The sequence below is a fragment of the Bubalus kerabau genome, chromosome 5 (genome assembly GCF_029407905.1).
Source record: "Bubalus kerabau isolate K-KA32 ecotype Philippines breed swamp buffalo chromosome 5, PCC_UOA_SB_1v2, whole genome shotgun sequence".
Taxonomy (NCBI): Eukaryota; Metazoa; Chordata; class Mammalia; order Artiodactyla; family Bovidae; genus Bubalus; species Bubalus kerabau.
Genome location: NC_073628.1, coordinates 32,811,056 through 32,825,334, shown reverse-complemented (window position 1 = coordinate 32,825,334; position 14,279 = coordinate 32,811,056).

Genomic DNA, 14,279 nt, shown 5'->3' with positions numbered 1-14,279 from the left:
CTGACATTGAACAGGGGTCCTTAGTCCACTTTTATACCCAGGGTACAGAAGTGGGATAGGGGCCTTTCAAGTCATTTGCTGATTGGATGAGGCACGTATATTGGGTAGGGGAAGAGTAAGGCAAATACCTTCTCCCTAAGGGGTAGGAGGGGAGACAGGTTATACTGCTCAGGAGGACCAGAATTCCGTTAATAGCTAAAACGTGGGGCAGGGAAGGATGATAGGGTCTGGTTTGTCCGTTCCTGCTTTCCAAGACCCTCCTTGGTTTTATATGCTCTTTAGTCCTTCGGTCACCACAGTATCTAATCATTTTCAGTTCAGTTTACTTGCTCAGTTGCATACAACTCTTTGTGACCCCATGGACCGCAGCACGCCAGGCCTCCCTGTCCATCACCAACTCCTGGAGTTTACCTGAACTCATATCCATTGATTCAGTGATGCCATCCAACCATCTCATCCTCTGTCGTCCCTTTCTCCTCCTGCTTTTGATCTTACCCAGCATTAGGGTCTTTTCAAATGAGTCAGCTCTTCACATCAGGTGGCCAAAGTATTGGAGTTTCAGCTTCAAAATCAGTCCTTCCAATGAACACCCAGGACTGATCTCCTTTAGGATGGACTGGTTGGATCTCCTTGCAGTCCAAGGGATTCTCAAGAGTCTTCTCCAACACCATAGTTCAAAAGGATCAATTCTCTGCTGTTCAGCTTTCTTTATAGTCCAACTCTCACATCCATATATGACTACTGGAAAAATCATAGCCTTGACTAGACAGATCTTTGTTGGCAAAGTAATGTCTCTGCTTTTTAATATGCTGTCCAAGTTGGTGATAACGTTCCTTCCAAGGAGGAAGCGTCTTTTAATTTCATGGCTACAATCACCATCTGCAGTGATTTTAAAGCCCCCCAAAATAAAGTTATCCACTGTTTCCACTGTTTCCCCATCTATTTGCCATGAAGTGATGGGACTGGATGTCGTGATCTTAGTTTTTTGAATGTTGAGCATTAAGCCAACTTTTTCACTCTCCTCTTTCACTTTCATCAAGAGGCTCTTTAGCTCTTCATTTTCTATCATAAGTGTGGTGTCATCTGCATATTTGAGGTTATTGATATTTCTCCTGGCAATCTTGATTCCAGCGTGTGCTTCATCCAGCCCAGTGTTTCTCATGATGTACTCTGCATCTAATTATTTTATTTATAACTAAATCTAGTTATAAATCAATTTAGCTATAACTAACTAGCAGCTCAGTTATAACTGCTAACTGCTAACTAGGCAGGCTAAAATATATGGTTTAGTATTTCCTTAAAAAACTCAGGATTTCCTTTTCATTATTCTCATGCCTTCCTCCTTTTCACTTTCTTTATAATGTTTCCAACTTCATTTTGCTCGTCTTCTGATTCATGTTTTCATGAAAACATTGCAACCAGTTATACTTTAAACTGACATCTGTACTATTTGCCTTATAGACTGCAGAAGAATTATAAGATCAAATCAGATCAGTCGCTCAGTCATGTCCAACTCTTTGCGACCCCATGAATGACAGCACGCCAGGCCTCCCTGTCCATCACCAACTCCCAGAGTTCACTCAAACTCACGTCCATCGAGTCAGTGATGCCATCCACCCATCTCATCCTCTGTCGTCCCCTTCTCCTCCTGCCCTCAATACCTCCCAGCATCAGAGTCTTTTCCAATGAGTCAACTCTTCGCATGAGGTGGCCAGAGTACTGGAGTTTCAGCTTTAGCATCATTCCTTCCAAAGAAATCTCAGGGCTGATCTCCTTCAGAATGGACTGGTGGGATCTCCTTGCAGTCCAAGGGACTCTCAAGAGTCTTCTCCAACACCACAGTTCAAAAGCATCAATAATTCAGCGCTCAGCCTTCTTTACAGTCCAACTCTCACATCCATCCATGACATCAGGAAAAACTATAGCCTTGACTAGACGAACCTTTGTTGGCAAAGTAATGTCTCTGCTTTTGAATATGCTATCCAGCTTGGTCATAACTTTCCTTCCAAGGAGTAAGCATCTTTTAATTTCATGGCTGCAGTCACCATCTGTAGTGATTTTGGAGCCCAGAAAAATAAAGTCTGACACTGTTTCCGCTGTTTCCCCATCTATTTCCCATGAAGTGGTGGGACCTGATGCCATGATCTTCGTTTTCTGAATGTTGAGCTTTAAGCCAACTTTTTCACTCTTCACTTTCACTTGCATCAAGAAGCTTTTGAGTTCCTCTTCATTTTCTGCCATAAGGGTGGTGTCATCTGCATATCTGAGGTTATTGATATTTCTCCCAGCAATCTTGATTCCAGCTTGTGTTTCTTCCAAGCCCCGTGTTTCTCATGATGTACTCTGCATATAAGTTAAATAAACAGGGTGACAATATACAGCCTTGATGAACTCCTTTTCCTATTTGGAACCAGTCTGTTGTTTCATGTCCAGTTCTAACTGTTGCTTCCTGACCTGCATACAAATTCCTCAAGAGGCAGATCAGGTAGTCTGGTATCCCATCTCTTTCAGAATTTCCCACAGTTTATTGTGAGCCACACAGTCAAAGGCTTTGGCATAGTCAATAAAGCAGAAATAGATGTTTTTCTGGAACTCTCTTGCTTTTCCTATGATCCAGTGGATGTTGGCAATTTGATCTCTGGTTCCTCTGCCTTTTCTAAAACCAGCTTGAACATCAGGAAGTTCACGGTTCACATATTGCTGAAGCCTGGCTTGGAGAATTTTGAGCATTACTTTACTAGCATGTGAGATGAGTGCAATTATGCGGTAGTTTGAGCATTATTTGGCATTGCCTTTCTTTGGGATTAGAATGAAAACTGATCTTTTCCAGTCCTGTGGCCACTGCTGAGTTTTCCAAATTTGCTGGCATATTGAGTGCAGCACTTTCACAGCATCATCTTTCAGGATTTGGAATAGCTCAACTGGAATTCCATCACCTCCACTATCTTTGTTCGTAGTGATGCTTTCTAAGGCCCACTTGACTTCACATTCCAGGATGTCTGGCTCTAGGTCAGTGATCACACCATCGTGATTATCTGGGTCATGAAGATCTTTTTTGTGTAGTTCTTCTGTGTATTCTTGCCGTCTCTGCTTAATATCTTCTGCTTCTGTTAGGTCCATATCATTTATGTCCTTTATCGAGCTCATCTTTGCATGGAATGTTCCTTTGGTATCTCTGATTTTCTTGAAGAGATCCCTAGTCTTTCCCATTCTGTTGTTTTCCTCTATATCTTTGCATTGATCGCTGAGGAAGGCTTTCTTATCTCTTCTTGCTATTCTTTGGAACTCTGCATTCAGATGGGTATATCTTTCCTTTTCTCCTTTGCTTTTCACTTCTCTTCTTTTCACAGCTATTTGTAAGTCCTCCCCAGACAGCCATTTTGCTTTTTTGCATTTCTTTTCTATGGGAATGGTCTTGATCCCTGTCTCCTGTACAATGTCACGAACCTCATTCCATCTATCTATCAGATCTAGGCCCTTAAATCTATTTCTCACTTCCACTGTATAATCATAAGGGATTTGATGTAGGTCATACCTGAATGGTCTAGTGGTTTTCCCTAGTTTCTTCAATTTAAGTCTGAATTTGACAATAAGGAGTTCATGGTGAGCCACAGTCAGCCCCTGGTCTTGTTTTTGCTGACTGTATAGAGCTTCTCCATCTTTGGCTGCAAAGAATATAATCAATCTGATTTCAGTGTTGATCATCTGGTGATGTCCATGTGTAGAGTCTTCTCTTGTGTTGTTGGAAGAGGGTGTTTGTTATGACTAGTAGATTTTCTTGGCAAAACTCTATCAGTCTTTGCCCTGCTTCATTCCGTATTCCAAGGCCAAATTTGCCTGTTAGTCTAGGTGTTTCTTGACTTCCTACTTTTGCATTCCAGTCCCCTATAATGAAAAGGACATCTTTTTGGGTTGTTAGTTCTAAAAGGTCTTGTAGGTCTTCATAGAACCGTTGAACTTCAGCTTCTTCAGCGTTACTGGTTGGTGCATAGACTTGGATTATTGTGATATTGAATGGTTTGCCTTGGAAATGAACAGAGATCATTCTGTCATTTTTAAGATTGCATCCAAGTACTGCATTTCAAACTCTTTTTTTGACCATGATGGGCACTCCATTTCTTCTGAGGGATTCTTGCCCGCAGTAGTAGATATAATGGTCATCTGAGTTAAATTCACCCATTCCAGTCCATTTCAGTTCACTGATTCCTAGAATGTTGACATTCACTCTTGCCATCTCGTGTTTGACCACTTCCAATTTGCCTTGATTCATGGACCTGACATTCCAGGTTCCTATGCAATATTGCTCTTTACAGCATCAGACCTTGCTTCTATCACCAGTCACATCCACAGCTGGGTATTGTTTTTGCTTTGGCTCCATCCCTTCATTCTTTCTGGTTTATAATCTTTTTAAAATGCCATATGAAAAGAAATATAATTTGTTTATCTTTGTGACTTTGCCTAATGAAAATTACTTTTCATTTTTATTTTGCAGTTTAAACACTTTAAGCTTAATCAATGAGGAGGTTTAACTTTAAACATGCTCAAGTTTTAGTCTCCAAATATCAACGTTATCTATCAAATGCCTTGTCATTACATTTTGACATGCTGTTGTCAGGGCAGTTTGTAATTTCCTCAGTTCTGTCAACTGCAGCAAAAATTTGAAGTGACAGACGGACCAGTGTTACAGCTTGGTGTTACATCTCAGTTTTATTTGGCGAGCAAAGGAAAGTACATCCTCGAGGCACGAGGGCAGGCTGACCCAAAAGATGTGAAGAGATTAGAAGCTAGAGGCACAATTTTGGCTCCTCTTTTTATATATTTTTTTCTCCTAAGAAAAAAAGGAGAATTCCAAAGCCTGCTCTATGCAAATTGGGCTAGCCAGGAGGGCTGTTTGGTTCACCTGAGGTTCTCACTCTGGTCCTCGCACCTTCCTTTGTTAAATTTTTGTGGGTTATTTCCTTTCTTTGTCTTTTAGCCACTGATGTTTTGGACTTTTCCTTTTTTTTTTTTTCCATGTTACTCTTTCCATACATTTCACCCTCTCCTTCCTTTTTGCTATTCTAGCTACCTAACACTGTTATCTTAATAGATATATTACTAACATCTTTGTGAATATAAATGAAAACTTTTTTCCTTTTAGTCTTGCAAGTACATGATGAATACAAGGAAATACTGTGTATACTTTTCAACATTTTGTGCTGAATTTTTTAAGCTAAATGAATGCAACAAGGTCAATTAACATAAGAGAAGCAGCAAATATGAAAAACAAATGGAAAAAAATGTTTACCCTTTTGAGTAATCAACAAAATGCTTATTTAATCAACCTCAAGGCACCATGTGTATACATGTGAATGTTAGACAATATTACAATTAAAATGCTAATTGATAAAAGATGTAAATAAAAGCACTGAGATGGTTTTAGAAATTGTTAGTTGGTTAAATTTTTAAAACTCAATCAAGTAATAAGTAGTGATAGTTATAAAGACATTTATGTACTCACATCTGGTTACATGCAATTTTGAGATTGTTGGGGTGCTTATTTCTAACTTTACATTAAAAAACACAAAATTTTAATTCACTAAGATACTTCTTAATGCATTATCCATTATTTAAAAAGAATGGAGAAAAAGCCTGGAAATAACTGAATTTCACAGTGATGTTGAAATGGAACATTTATGCAAACAATCATTATCTTATCATTAAATATATAATCATAAGGGTGACCAAAGACAATGGGAACCATTTTGAAATGTTACATTAAATCATAAAATAAAATTATGTTTATTCAGTGATTACAACTGCAATATATATTTCTGTTTGTGTATTTGCTTAATTAGAAAAATGGAAATAAAGTATTAACTATATCATAGCTATGGAACTTAAATGCCATAATATAAATAAAGTGTTCAGAACAGTGCCTGGCTTATAATAAGCCTTCATGGTAGGTTACTATTGTTACTATTGTGAAATCACATAAGCCAGCTTTACTGGGCAATTATTGTTTGCTTATTTGTTATGGTAAAACTCAATGGCTTATTAAGATTATTGCTAGGTAATTTTTGTAGGTCTCTTAGTCTTCACAACTCCACTGAAGAGGTATGTTTTAATGAAATTCAACTCTCAGTTTGAATTCTTCTGCTCAGAGAAACATAACAAATTTTTTAAGAAATGCTTTTGCCATAGGAGTTGGTAATGGATAGGGAGGCCTGGCATGCTGCAGTCCATGGGGTCGCAAAGAGTTGGACATGACTGGGCAAATGAACTAAATAAGACAGACCTGCAACAGATATTTTCTTAGCTCTCTAAGAAGGAACATGGTCCTACTGAAGATTTGTTAGATTTATGGACTCCAGAATTTAGAAACAGTAAATTTCTGTTCTTCTAAGGCATTCAGTCTGTGGTACTTTGTTATGGAAACTCCAGCAAACTAATACGGCATCTCACTGCCTCATTAACATTCCCACCGCAATGCCAGTTCACAATCCATTCGCCGTTTCTCTCCATATTTCATTTTAAATATAATGTGTATTTATAAAGGTATTTATTTTAGACTTAAATTTCATTTTCTCTAAACCAAATGATTTGGAGCAGCTTACAATGCAAACAAGGGGAAGCACTTAGAGATAAAATGAGAGCTGGAGAGTGAAAAGACAGGAGACACATCAGAGACAGCTCAGAGTCCTGAGGGGAGAGACTAGTGAGTATTTGAGACCCAAAGAATCTGCAATGCAGGAGCTGCAGGAGACGCAGTTTCGATCCCTGGGTAGGGAAGATTCCCCTGGAGGAGGGCATGGCAACTCACTCCAGTACTCTTGCCTGGAGAATCCAGTGGACAGAGGTGTCTGGTGGCTATAGTTCATTGGGGTTGCAAAGAGTCAGACATGACTGAAGCAACTTTGCATGCATGCAGGAACATACATCACAGTTTCTCAGCAGCTGAAGTAAAATAAGTAAAGTTGGCATTATATATATATATATATATATATATATACACACATACACATATATATGTATTCTGATTAGCGGATATATGGTTTACTAAGGACAGGTTTGTAAGTAGAAAAGTTGAAATTTAATTATGTTCAGGCAGAGGTTTAGGAATATAGAACCTAACTTCAGCATTCCCAACTCCTCTCCAAGAGTCCTGGCTGTTCTGCAATTCCACGACCACAACTTCTTACCTTAGTTCTACAGCTTTGGTGACTGGGGGACTGTTGTAACAACTATAGTTTTAGCCATCATTTTATGGCAGGTACTCAGAGTTACTATACACAGTTATATGGATTACTATATATCACGAATCCTAGGGGTCGCATACACCTTTTGTTCATCATAAGTTTATGTATTTTGACATTTTTCTGGCACATGGTTGACATGTACTTTGAGCAGATAAGTTATTTTATAATTTATTAAAGACAACATAGAGGCAGGTATTGACTCAGACTTACATTTAGAATTTACATAATCTATTTATTCTTACAGCAACATTTTTGAGAGTGTTTTCCAAATTTTACAGTTGAAGGAACTGAGGTTCAGTAAGATTGAAACCTACCCAAAGACACAGAACCTTTAACCAATCAAGGATTTGAACCCTAATCTACTAATTATTCATATATATTATTTTATATACATATATACGTCATATAGGGCTTCTCTGGTGGCTCAGACAGTAAAGAATCTGCCTGCAATGTGGAAGACCTGGGTTCAATCTCTAGGTCAGGAAGATCCCCTGGAGAAGGAGGTAGCAATCCACTCCAGTATCTTGCCTGGAGAATTCCATGGACAGAGGAAGCCTGGTGGGCCACAGTCCACACAGTCACAAAGAGTCAGAAACAACTTAGTGACTAACACTTGATATGTATCATATTTACTTATATACTGTGTGTATATATAACTTTATTTTGTATTTTACAGTGAAAATTTAAACTGTGTACAAAGTAGAAAGAATACAGTTTAGCTATCACCCAGTTTTGATAGACTTCTTCACTCTACCACTCTTGTTTCTTCTACATTCCCCCCCCCCACACTTCTCATCCTTCTCATTTGATCATTTTTAAATTATTTTATATTTGGAAGATAAATATAGGCTCTTCATAATTTAGTGGAAATAATAATTTTGTATTTTTTAAGATTACACCTGGGAGAGCATATTAAAGCATTTGGGAACCTGGGGAGTTGAGGGAAAGACAGCAACATTGTTGAGTGGTATTTGGTTTCCCAGATGGCACAGTGGTAAAGAATCCACCTGCCAAGCAGGAGGTGCAGATTTGATCCCTTGGTCCAGAAGGTCTCCTGGAGGAGGAAATGGCAACCCACTCCAATATTCTGGCCTGGGAAATCCCATGGACAGAGGAGCCTGGTGGGCTGAAGTCCATGGGGTCACAAAAGGGTTGGACACCACTGAACACACAAATGCATTTGTCCCACACATGGTAAAACACCTCTACAATAAGGCAGGTTGTTTCATATAATTTATAATAATTTATTCTAAAGCTATCTCATTCTCAGTAAAAGTCATCATGAAAATACATGGTACATTTATTTATGTAATACAACTATTTTCCTTAATCTTCAAATCTGAAACACTGCTGTAAGGCTTCTGATGAAAACAAATATCATTGTGCCTGTGAAGTGGCTGAGAAATATAATTTTCTTAATTCAAGACTGAGCTGATGGAAAAAATAATGTCATATGACTTTTTGTTGCCAGCCCAGAATTTCCAATGTTCATTTTTGAATGCCTCTGTATTTCATATCTTGTATCCATAATTGACTATTTTCATACAAAAGCAACTGACTCCTGAACAACTGAGAACTCAACATGCCAGAATGCTTCTGCAAGCACAAAGTGCACATTTAAACTCTAAGAAATGTGTCTGCCCTAGTAAATTCTAACTTACTTGTAGCTTAGAGATCTAACAGTTAAAACTGTTTACTTCGGCTAAAGACTATACCATCTTGGAATTTTAAGAATAATACATGTATCATCCATGGTTCATTATCTGATTATTCAGAGAAAAAAAAATGCAAGATTGTAACTTATCATGTTAAATGAGACATATTTAACTAAGTGCACCCATGGTGGATTCATGTTGATGTATGGCAAAACCAATACAATATTGTAAAGTAATTAGCCTCCAATTAAAATAAATAAATTTATATTTTAAAAAAAGACTGAGGATAACATTACACCATTGATATAGGTGTATTAACAATACTGACCCCTCTTATGATACAGGGTCTATGCTACGTACTCCCTAATGATAACTCTGATCATGATATTCTCCTTCTCAACAAAGTTTGTCTTCTCATTGCCTGGTGAATCACCAAACAGCCTGATTTTATCTGTGCTGGGCCAATGAGAGTAATAAAATGAGGATGGGACAGGATGAATTTGTTTTCTTTGGAATTTCCTCTTTTTAAATTTATTTTTATCCTCTTTCATACTTACATCATCATGCTGCATATGGTGCATATTGGGTGATGCAGGGCAGGTTACTGAAGGTTAGAGCAGAACAGGGATTTATGCCATTAAGAGTAACACAAACATAAGAAAATGCTCTTTTTCCTAAAGTTAACATTCCTGATTTGAAACTCCCATTGTATTTTACTCAGCTACTCAAGTTACATTTATGAACAGACTGTTGGCATCCCCTAACGTATAACTTTCAGTACTACAAACTGTAGTTTGTACTGTTTTAATGCTGCTATTTATCCACACACAATTCCATTAAATCTGATGGCTGGGATAAGGTAAAAGTTAAACTGAATCCCTAATTAAACATAACATCACACTTATTTTTCCCTTGAAATAGAAGATTAGAAGTTTTCTTCCCTGGTAATAAAATGTTTATTGGTTCTCTTAGCATGTTCAGTATAAATACAAGGAAATTATTTGTGTCAGTACAGGATCTGGTAAGAGAGAGATCATGCCTGATACATGTAGCTATCTGATTTGTTGTCGTTGTTCACTTGCTGAGTTGTGTCTGACTCTGTGACCCCATGGACTGCAGCATGCCAGGCTTCCCTGTCCTTCACTATCTCCTGGAGTTCTCTCAAACTCATGTCCATGGTGTCGATGATGCCATCCAACCATCTTATCCTCTGTTGCCCCCTTCTACTACTGCCCTCAATCTTTCCAGGCATCAGGGTCTTTTCCAATGAGTTGGCTCTTCACCTCAGGTGGCCCAAATATTGGAGCTTCAGCACCAGTACTTCCAATGAATATTCAGGGTTGATTTCCTTTACAATTGACTGGTTTGATCTCCCTACTGTTCAAGGGACTCTCAAGAGTCTTCTCCAGAATCACAGTCCAAAAGCATCAGTTCTTCAGTGCCCAGTCTTCTTTATGGTCCAATTCTCACATCCATACATGACTACTGGAAAAATCATATTTTTGACTTTATAGACCCTTGTTCGTAAAGTGATATCTCTGCTTTTTAATACACTGTCTAGGTTTGTCATAGCTTTTTTCCCAAGGAGCAAGTGTCCTAATTTCAGGGCTGCAGTCAGCATTCTCAGTGACCCTGGAGCCTAAGAAAATAAAATCTGCCACTGCTTCCACTTTTCCCCCTTCTATTTGCCGTGAAGTGATAGGGCTGGATGCCATGATCCTAGTTTTTTGAATGCTGAGTTTTCATTAAGCCAGCTTTTTCACTCTCTTCCTTCACCCTCATCCAGAGGCTCTTTAGTTCCTCTTCACTTTCTGCCATTAGAGTGGTATCATCTGCATATCTGAGGTTGTTGATATTTCTCCTGGCAATCTTGATTCCAGCTTGTGATTCATCTATTCTGGAATTTTGCATGATGTACTCTATAGGTGATATGTTTATTCCTCATGTCTGCTTTAAGGATTTGATGAGGCTTAGAAATTAAAACAGATTGAAGGACTTCCCTTATGTTCCAGTGGCTAAGAATCTGCCTGCCAGTGCAGGGGACACTGGTTTGGGATTGGTCTAGGAAGATCCCAAATGCTCAGAGCAATCAAGCCTGTGCACCACAACTACTGAGCCCATGCACCTAGAGCAAGTGCTCCACAGCAAGAGATGCCACCACAATGATAAGCCCTACAACATGGTAAATATTGAGTGCATGCATACTAAGTCACTTCAGTCATGTCCAATTCTTTGTGGCACTATTGACTGTAGATTGCCAGGCTATCTATGTCTGTCCATGGGATTCTGCAGGCAAGAATAGTGGAGTGGGTTGCCATGCCCTCCTCTAGGGGATCATCCCAACCTAAGGATTGAACCTGTGTCTCTTAAGTCTCCTGCATAGACAGGCAGGTTCTTTACCACTAGCGCCACCTGGGAAGCTCAAATATTCAATAAATCAATGCAACTACCACTAGGTAGTAACACAAATGCTTTGCCAAATCTTTTACTATTCGAAACAGATGAAAATTGAACATCAATTATTTAAAAAAAGCAACAACAACAAAAAAAATTAAAAAAGCAACAAGCTAAGACTGACCCCTTTTTAATGAACATATTTTTAAAAATTAAATGCACACATAAAATTTAATAAAATATTCTTTATTAAAAGACAAGAGTGATATGAAGATATCCTTTTTTTTCAATGAAGACATTTTTAATGAAAAAAATCCCCTAAAGAAGTAAGAGGTAGACTTCCCCAAAACTCAGGTAAACTGGTTCAAACAAAACAAGGTTTTCAATATGAACATTAGCAGAATTAGTTTAAATTCATGGGAAAAAAATCACATTCACTCACATTCAAGATGGGAAAGATCTCTGAGATCAGTCATAGAGTTTATTTTTAAATTGATGAAAAGTGGATTTCTGCTCTATTTTATAGTATATTTCCTCATTTGAGGCTAAATGTCAGATAATATCAACCCAGGCAAAAATCACCAACATAAAGCATAATCAGCAAATACCAAAGATCAGCAATACACCAGTATATTTTTTTTTCAGGAAGAATATTTATAAATTGTTTGCTTAGAGAAGTATGTTAGTACCCGAGACCTTGGTTAAAGATTTTTGCGTCACAGTTGCCTATCTTTAGAGAAAGGAGTAAACCCTTCAGATCTTATGTCAAAAGAAGTCTGGATATGAATATACTTCTTACCAAACAAACAAGCTTTATCTTGGTAAACTGGGTTCAGAAAGGCAGAGGTACATAATTTTTGCATTTCTAACACTCCTTTTCAAATCTTAAGGAAGTCTATTTTACCAGTCCTACAGTATTAAGAGGAACAAGAGACCAAATTGCCAACATTCATTGGATCATGGAGAAAGCAAGGGAGTTGTAGAAAACCATATACTTCTGCTTCACTGACTAAACTAAAGCCTTTGACTCTGTGGATCACAATAGATTGTGGAAAATTCTTAAAGAGATGTATGTACCAGACCACCTTACATGTCTCCTGAGAAACCTGTATATGGCTCAAGAAACAACAGTTAGAAGTGGACATGGAAAAATGGACTGATTCAAAATTGGGAAAGGAGTACAACAAGGCTGTATATTGTCACCCTGCTTATTTAACTTATATGCAGTGTACATCATATGAAATATCAGGCTGAATGAATCACAAGCTAGAATCAAGATTGCTGAGAAATGCAGGTATACATAGGAGATATGCAGATGATACCACTGTAATGGCAGAAAGTGAAGAGGAGCTAGAGAGTCTTCTGATGAGGATGAAAGAGGAGAGTGAAAAAGCTAACTGGAAACTCAACGTTCAAAAAACAGATCATGGCATCTGGTCCCATCAGTTCATGGCAAGTAGAAGGGGAAAAAGTAGAACCACTGACAGATTTATTTTCTTGGGCTCCAAAATAACTGTGGATGGTGACTGCAGTCATGAAAGTAAGGCACTTGGCCCCTTAAAAGGAAAGCTATGATAAACCTAGACAGCACATTCAGAATCAGAGACATCACTTTGCCAAAAAAGGTCCATATAGCCAAAGCTATGGTTTTTCCAGTAGTCATGTACGAATGTGAGAATTGGACCATAAAGAAGCCTGAGTGCTGAGGAATTGATGCTTTCAAACTGTGATACTGAAGAAGACTCTCGAAAGCCCCTTGGACTACAAGGAGATCAAACTAATCTGTTACTAAAGCTAAAGTTCCAATACTTTGGCCACCTGATGTGAAGAGTCAACTTACTAGAAAAGAGCCTGATGCTTGAATAGATTGAAGGCAAAAGGAGAAGTGGTTGGCAGAAGAGATGATTGGATAGCATCATTGACTCAAGACATTAATTTGAGTAAACTTCAGAGATAGAGAAGGACAGAGAAGCCTGGTGTGTTACAGTCCATGGGGTCACAAAGGGTGGGACACAAATTAGCAACTGAACATCAACAGTATTAAGATCAAAATGTGACTTACAGTAAATGTGTTACTCTTCTGAATAACATTCTAAATGTTACTATTATTCTTCTCTGCCAAAATGGCACACCACCATTTCCTCTCTTAGGAGACTTCCTTGATCTCCTGAGTTAAGCATAATGATTTGTCCCTCTGTCTTCTCACAGGAAAATATGTATGAAAACAAATATGAATTTTGGAGTCTTCTCAGATCTCAGTTTCCTTATTTATTTCTGTGTGATACTGACAAATCACTTAGAGTGTTGTCATTTTAAGACATCTCTTGAATATCTTGCACAATCTAAGGTTAAAAAACTTCTTGAGATTGCCATAGGTAAAAATAATGTCCAGACTGCTTCACTTTGCTTGGTTCTTAGAATCAGGTCTTAGAAATCAAAATAGGCACAGGACAATAATGACTGCTCCTCAGAGAATTCTGAGTATGCTAACACTGCATGAATATTATAGAGTCCTCTGATTCTCATTAGGAAAAAAACACTGCAAATATTTGGGTGATTTCTAAAGTGGCTTCCTTTAGAGATCTGTGAATTTTAGAAGAGCATAAAAACCATGAGAAATGGATCCATGTTTTGTCTGCAAATGAGTCCCAGATACCAACAGTGATCACTGCATAGTTTGTGCAGAATTAAGAATTCTTTAATGAAATTATTAAAAAAAAAAAACTTTTCCTTAGCAAGTGAAAAAAATAAAAATAAACTAAAAACTGAGAAATTCCCAGTGATAGGAGGCTGTAAGACTAGTTTTCTAGACCTTAAACTATACACATCCAGAAAGTATGCCCAAGGCTTTATGTACTATTACAGGTAGAATTTTATGTCTCTTGAGTACCAAATTAGGCTTGTAATAAAGCTATATTTACCTCTGGAGAACAAAACCCATGTTTATTCAGATTTAAGCTTAAGTAATTACTGCTAAACATTATGCATCTAG